The sequence below is a fragment of the Panulirus ornatus genome, chromosome 2, assembly GCF_036320965.1.
Source record: "Panulirus ornatus isolate Po-2019 chromosome 2, ASM3632096v1, whole genome shotgun sequence".
NCBI lineage: Eukaryota > Metazoa > Arthropoda > Malacostraca > Decapoda > Palinuridae > Panulirus > Panulirus ornatus.
This window is the reverse complement of record NC_092225.1, coordinates 25,966,888-25,973,560: the sequence shown is the minus strand read 5'-3', so window position 1 is coordinate 25,973,560 and position 6,673 is coordinate 25,966,888. Positions and strand designations below refer to the sequence as shown.

Below are 6,673 nucleotides of genomic sequence, written 5' to 3'. Positions count from 1 at the left end.
CACGGTTTCATTAACGGGGGCGGGCGCCCTCCGTTGGGGGGGTACCATAGAAAACGAGTGATTGAAATGATAGTTACGCGTCAGGTGATGTCTGGCGGTTGCACGCGTTGTTGTGGTGGTGGTTGTACTGGTACGAGAGGAGGAGGAGGAGGAGGAGGGATTGATCTGATGGCAGTGGTTGTGATGGATGTGGTGGTTGTGGTAGTTTAAAGGGGTCCATGTTGTGGTGGTTGATAATAGTGATGGTAGTGATTGTAGTGTTATTGCAGTTGGTAGGTTTATGTGTGTGTGTGTGTGTGTGTGTGTGTGTGTGTGTGAGGTTGTGTTCATGTGTGTGTGTGTGTGTGTGTGTGTGTGTGTGTGTGAGGTTGTGTTCATGTGTGTGTGTGTGTGTGTGTGTGTGTGTGAGGTGTTTGTGTGTGTGTGTGTGGAGACAAGACAGATTAGATATTTGGCTTATCTCCCACCTCTCACAACGCGATGGTGGTATAGTGGTGAGCATAGCTGCCTTCCAAGCAGTTGACCCGGGTTCGATTCCCGGCCATCGCAGAAGCTTTTGGTTGTAACTTTAGGTAACGAAGCTTTGAGATAACCGCTAATGATAGTAAAGATAATTATGATAAAAGTAATTCCATTATTAAGGATGTATGACACCATAACAGTTGTTGGTCTCAGGTTGTGAGAGGTTATAGCTATGACATCCCGCCGGTGTCATGAGCCATATGACACTCCTCCAGTGTCACGGAGAGTATGACACTCCCCTGGTGTCACGAAACGCGTGACACTCGTCTGGTGTCACGAAGCGTCTGACATGGTGTGTGTGTGTGTGTGTGTTACCTTGAACACCGTGAGTCGGCTAAGAATAATCTCGGTAGAGTTCAAACTTGACCTATGTTTACAGTGTAGAGTTTCCATAGGCTGAGAAGTTGAAGTGCAAAGTTACGTGGAGAGTTGTTTATACCGCGGCGTCGTGGGAGGAGGGAGTGAGTGTCGAACGCTGAACTGAGTGAGTGTGGGGGCGTAATAGATCATATATTATATGGTATATCTTGGCCTAAGTGAGCGTCCTGGCTGAGTGCAGGTTATATTATGGATATACTACGATGTTCTGTTGTGAGTACAAAGATACCGGAGGTTGTAAGTGATCTACAGACACTAAAAGTAGGAAATGAGAATCTTTACGTCGCCAAAAACTCTCGCGAATAATGGTTACGTTACCCCTGGCCACATCCCTCGTTTTCTGTGGAGGATCCTGAGGGAGGGAGAGGCGGGCATGCAGGCGTTGCTCGTCTCACCACTTCCCCAAGTACACTACCCAGGTTGTGTTTACCCATAGTATACTTTCCGTGGTCCCAGGTCATTATATCAGGTGTTCTTAACTCCACACTGTCTGGCGCTTCGTCACCTTTGCTCTGGGTCAGGTTCACACCCAAACCAAGGGGTTTAGTTCGACTGACCCAGACGTAAACAAACGTTCACCCTCAAGTACATCTAACGTTCTTTTAGGTAATTCATCTGGAAGTTGTCGGTCGCGCATCATATATATCATGTAAAGTTTGGGAAGATCTTTTGGGCACTTCTCATGTGGATTCGTTGTTTCTCTCTCTCTCTCTCTCTCTCTCTCTCTCTCTCTCTCTCTCTCTCTCTCTCTCTCACACACACACAAAACACATATGGTTAATGCAGACAGCATGCACATCGGTTTGAGACGAAAGTTCGCGTCACATATTTTGAAATTGTATTGGTCATTAATTTTTTTCTGTCTTGTTTTTCAGGTGAGTGTGTGATACTGGTGATAGCAAGCCAGCGTTCGCGACGAGGATATACGCTGACGGGAAGATTAAGGAAGTGCTTTAAAGGTAAGTGTGGTGTACGTGAAGTGATTAAAGGTAAGTGTGGTGTACGTGAAGTGATTAAAGGTAAGTGTGGTGTACGTGAAGTGGTTAAAAGTAAGTGTGGTGTGTGTATAAAGTGATTAAAGGTAAGAAGTGAAATAGGTAAGGGGAATAAGGAAAGCGTCGAAAGTAACTTATGATTAATGGAATTTGTATTCAGATGATCCGGGTGTTTGGGAGGTGTAACGAGTTAGTTAAGGTAAATGGTGGTTCTGTAGTTAACTGGAGACCTGTAGATGGTTCAGTGTTAACTACACACAAGCTGTGAAGGCTGGTAGCGCCCCACGCCTACCAGTGTCTGTTAGACCCACTGCCTGTTAGACCAGGTCACTATCGTCTGCATGTGTCATGTATAAGTATAGATAAGATAAGAGTCGAGTAGGCAGGCAGACATTTAGATAAGGTGCGAATTTGAGGCAGAACCTCGGTTGTATGTGCTCAGCCCTCTAGTTCCTTTCTGCGCTCAAGACATGGCATTAAGTCTCCGTGAATTTAAGACGCTGTTATCTCCGTGAGATAACTCCGGGAGACGGGATTCACCTCTCTCTCTCTCTCTCTCTCTCTCTCTCTCTCTCTCTCTCTCTCTCTCTGAGACCTTTACGACCCCTCCCAGCGACCCACCATTTCATCTGCACATTTAACACATACACACACACCATTAGGCGGGGTGGCCCGACAGCCACAGAAAACGGAGGCCAGCAACTGACAGAGGAGGAGGAGGAGGAGGAGGGGTAACTCGGCCAGAAATGACGGGCGCCCTGAATCGCGGACGCTTTGTTGTGGCGCGGGTCGGAGGGAGTGATTCTAGGAAGGTGATGGCCTCCAGGGGGAGACAGGGAATGGTAGGAACGTTATTCTGTGTCGGAGGAATTGAGTGGGGAAGAGGGACTTAAGGAGGGAGGAGGGAGGAAGAAGGGGATGATTGATGGGTTAGATTTGGGTAAAGGTGTTTGAGGAAGAATTGTTATGTGGGGTTGGATGGTGGCCGGGGGGGTTGAAGGGTTGAGTTGAGGGTGATGGACAGGGGACCTGATGGGGAAGGACGAATGCTCCCCCACCCCCTTTACCCCTCTCCTCCCCCTCACCCTCTTTCGTATCTTCAGGGAAACTGCAGCGGTTCTGTGTTTTTTGTCAGTTATAAAATCATCTTTCAGGTGACCTCTCTCTCTCTCTCTCTCTCTCTCTCTCTCTCTCTCTCTCTCTCTCTCCCATAACATCTTCGCCCCCTTTTTTCATGCAGTTTTCGCTGTATTATATCATCTTTATGGCTCTCTCTCTCTCTCCTCTCTCTCTCTCTCTCTCTCTCTCTCTCTCTCTCTCTCTCTCTCTCTCTCTCCCTCTAAACTAATCGTCGTCTGTCGTGTTCCCCTCCACGGTTCACCCTGCATCTTCATGGACCTAAACTTCATCACCATATATTTTCCCTCCGGTACACTTACCCCTGACACACACACACACACACACACACACACACACACACATACACACACACACACACACACACACACACACACACACACACACACACACATCTTCCCCTTACATTTTGTCACCCCAATTTCTTTCCACATAATCCCAGCCTCTGGTCCTGTCCCCGCATTTGTCTTCTGTATTCCTCCAACTGTTTTCTGCCCCTCGGGGCTGTCTTGCCCCCACCCGGGCTGTCTTGCCCCTTCCCGGGCTGTCTTGCCCCTTCCAGGGGCTGTCTTGCCCCCCCGGAACTGTCATGCCACTGGGGTTGTGTTGCCACGGGGCTGTCTTGCTCCCCCGGAGCTGCCATGCCACTGGGGTTGTGTTGCCACGGGGCTGTCTTGTCCCCAGAGCTGTCGTGCCACTGGGGGCTGTGTTGCCACGGGGCTGTCTTGTCCCCAGAGCTGTCGTGCCACTGGGGGCTGTGTTGCCACGGGGCTGTCTTGTCCCCAGAGCTGTCGTGCCACTGGGGTTGTGTTGCCACGGGGCTGTCTTGTCCCCCGAGCTGTCTCGCCCCCGGGGCCGTCTTGCCCCAGTGTGGCCACGGTGGTGGTGGACGGGTCACACCACCAGTGTGAGGGGGGCCGAGGCTGGGAAGAGGATGATCCATCAGCCCCGAGTTCAGCAAACACTGCCCCCTCCCTCCCTCCCTCATCGCTTCCCTCCCTCCCTCCCTTCCCTTTCTCCCTCCCTCCCTCCCGCCCCACCATAACTCTTCCGTCTTTGGGTTTGGAGGCTCTTGTTTGAGGGTGGGGGAGGGGTTGGATGCCCCAGACTGCTGGAGGAGGAGGACATTATTTTGCAGGAGGGAGAATGGCTGGGTGAGAGGGGAGGGGGATTTGAAGGGAAGACCTGGAGGTTGGGGGGGGGGGGGGCGTACGATGGGTGAGCCTTGCAGGGAGGCGAAGTGGCCCTTACTGGGAAGGCTAGGTGACCCCCTTACAGGAGGGCCGGCCCTTACTGGAAGTACGACCCTTAAAGGAAGGGTTGTGGGATTGGCCGCTACATATCCTCCCTGCTCGAGGGAGATCCTGAAAAAGATTACGGTCATTGGTCGTCCCCCTTTGGCCCAAAATGGCGGAAGTGAGGAGGGAGAGAGGGAGAGAACCTCGCAGGATGGGTTGTGGAAGAGAGAGAGAGAGAGAGAGAGAGAGAGAGAGAGAGAGAGAGAGAGAGAGAGAGAGAGAGAGAGAGAGAGAGGTGGAGATGATGAGCGAGGGAAAGAGGGAGGGAGGGAGGGAGGAGGAGAACTGTGGGATGACTAGACCCCACGGAGGATGATACAGAGAGAGAGAGAGAAACGGGAAGGTTAGTGGATAGAAGAAACTGAGGGAGGTTTTTGGATGAAAGGGAGAGGTCGAGATGGAGTAGGGGAAGGAGAAGGGAAGGGAGGAGGGTGAAGGGAAAAGGAAGGAAGGAAGGAAGGAAGGGTGTGAGGGGAGGGAAAGACACTAGCATGAGGAAGAGGGAAAGGTTGGGGGCCTTTTTGCTAATTGAGGATCAGATGGCTACACTCACCCTCCGGGAAGGTCGCCTCGTTTGCTGACGTCAGCTCACCTGTCCATGTTATCTTGTGGTCTGGGAGGAAAGGTCGCTTGCACCTTGTGGAGTACCTCTCCCGTCGGAGTTTCAGTCACTCACGGAGGCTTTGGTCCGGGAAATTCGACCCTTCATGGCGGAGGCGGTTGATGTAGTTTCCTCCCCCCTCAGGGTTCGAGGGAAGACGGGGCGTTATCGAACTGGGAATGGCCTGCCTCAAACCCAAACCCATCCCCAACCCCCCTCCACACTTTATTCCCATCTCTCTCTCTCTCTCTCTCTCTCTCTCTCTCTCTCTCTCTCTCTCTCTCTCTCTCTCTCTCTCTCTCTCAAAACCTCCTTCCTCGTTAGTTCCCCCCATCTCTTGCCATGGCACTCTGTTTCCCCACCCCTACCCCACCCAAGTCACCCCAATAGACATTCCTGGTATTACAGTAACATCTCGTCTGTCTCGTAACCAACCTTCCATCCCCAGATATTACAACCAGCCTTGTTTCTAAAACTGGGGAGTGCCAGTGTTCACATGCCGAGGAGTCTCCTCACCTGGACCAGCTGCTTTCGTCCTACAGATGACTTTGGTTTCGTTCGTGTAGGGAATGTCGCTCCTGCGTCGAGGATGGTTCCAGCTCTGCGCGTATCTCCTCGAAAACATTTACGTCAAAAGCGGTTCGACTCGTCAACTCCCCCCAAGGCTAACCTCACAGCTTGTGGCCCGCTTACAACCCCCCCCCCCCCCGCGCCACGGTGTTGGTTTCACTTTTCCCTCCTCTACAGCTATTACTCCGGGTTCTTCTGCTGCTGCTGAAACTTGGGTTAATTTAAGCCCGGCGAGCCCCTGCGTTGCATGATTGTTGTATGGCCCTTGCCAGCCCAGTGGTGACGGGCCAATTGTTACGTCTATATATATATATATATACATGAGTTTTGAATGTGGTCGTTTTTCACTTCGTCTTTTGTTTTTGCAGTGTTGATAATTTTTTTGCTGTTGTTCTTGTTCGTGCATGTCATTCTCAAGGTTGTCTTATCATGATTCTCCTTCTCCCATATTCATTCATGGGTTTCTGTTTTCTTTTTCAAGCGTTATCTTAGGCATTCCCAGGTGATGCCCAGGGTCTGTACGTAACATCGAATGTGATCATACATCAAGGCAGGGGACAGGACACACTCACCTGGCGTTATGACCTGACGAACGCCTCGCCTCATAACCTCTCATTCCCCCGCTCATATTCCTCATCTCTCGTCATTATTGACACCACAGGAGGCCGTGTTCCCTTTCTGTCTCACACACACACACACACACACACACACACACACACACACACGGGGACATAACAGCCCCCTCCAACACATGGCTCAATGAATTCCAATTTTGATTTTCGCCTCAATTACCAGCGTTCTCTCTCTCTCTCTCTCTCTCTCTCTCTCTCTCTCTCTCTCTCTCTCTCTCTCTCTCTCTCTCTCTCTCTCTCTCTGCTCCCTAAAGGGTACGTGGTTCACAGGGACTGAGTACCCGCCAGTCGGCACTCTGCCACGAGTCCATGTGAATGCATAAGTAATATAGGAATGGCTGATGATGACAGGAAAACCATTTGCTGAACGCATGATTTTCAAAAGGTGTTCCAATTCCCATGTGTTTTCAGTCCGTGTATCACATCTCTGTTGTAGGTCTTACCTAACGGGGACTGGTATGGTTGCCAGTCTTGTGAGTCCACCCTGCCAGTCACCACGCCAGTCAACGTCACAGTCACATCAGGAGACTGTCCCTGACT

The 6,673-nt window shown here is 51.1% G+C and overlaps 1 non-coding gene across 1 annotated transcript; it reads left to right on the top strand.

Moving 5' to 3' along the window:
* Window positions 1–477: 477 nt before the first annotated feature.
* On the top strand, window positions 478–549 carry TRNAG-UCC (transfer RNA glycine (anticodon UCC)). The gene has a single exon. It is a non-coding gene; the product is annotated as a tRNA-Gly (tRNA).
* The last annotated feature ends 6,124 nt before the right edge of the window (window positions 550–6,673 follow it).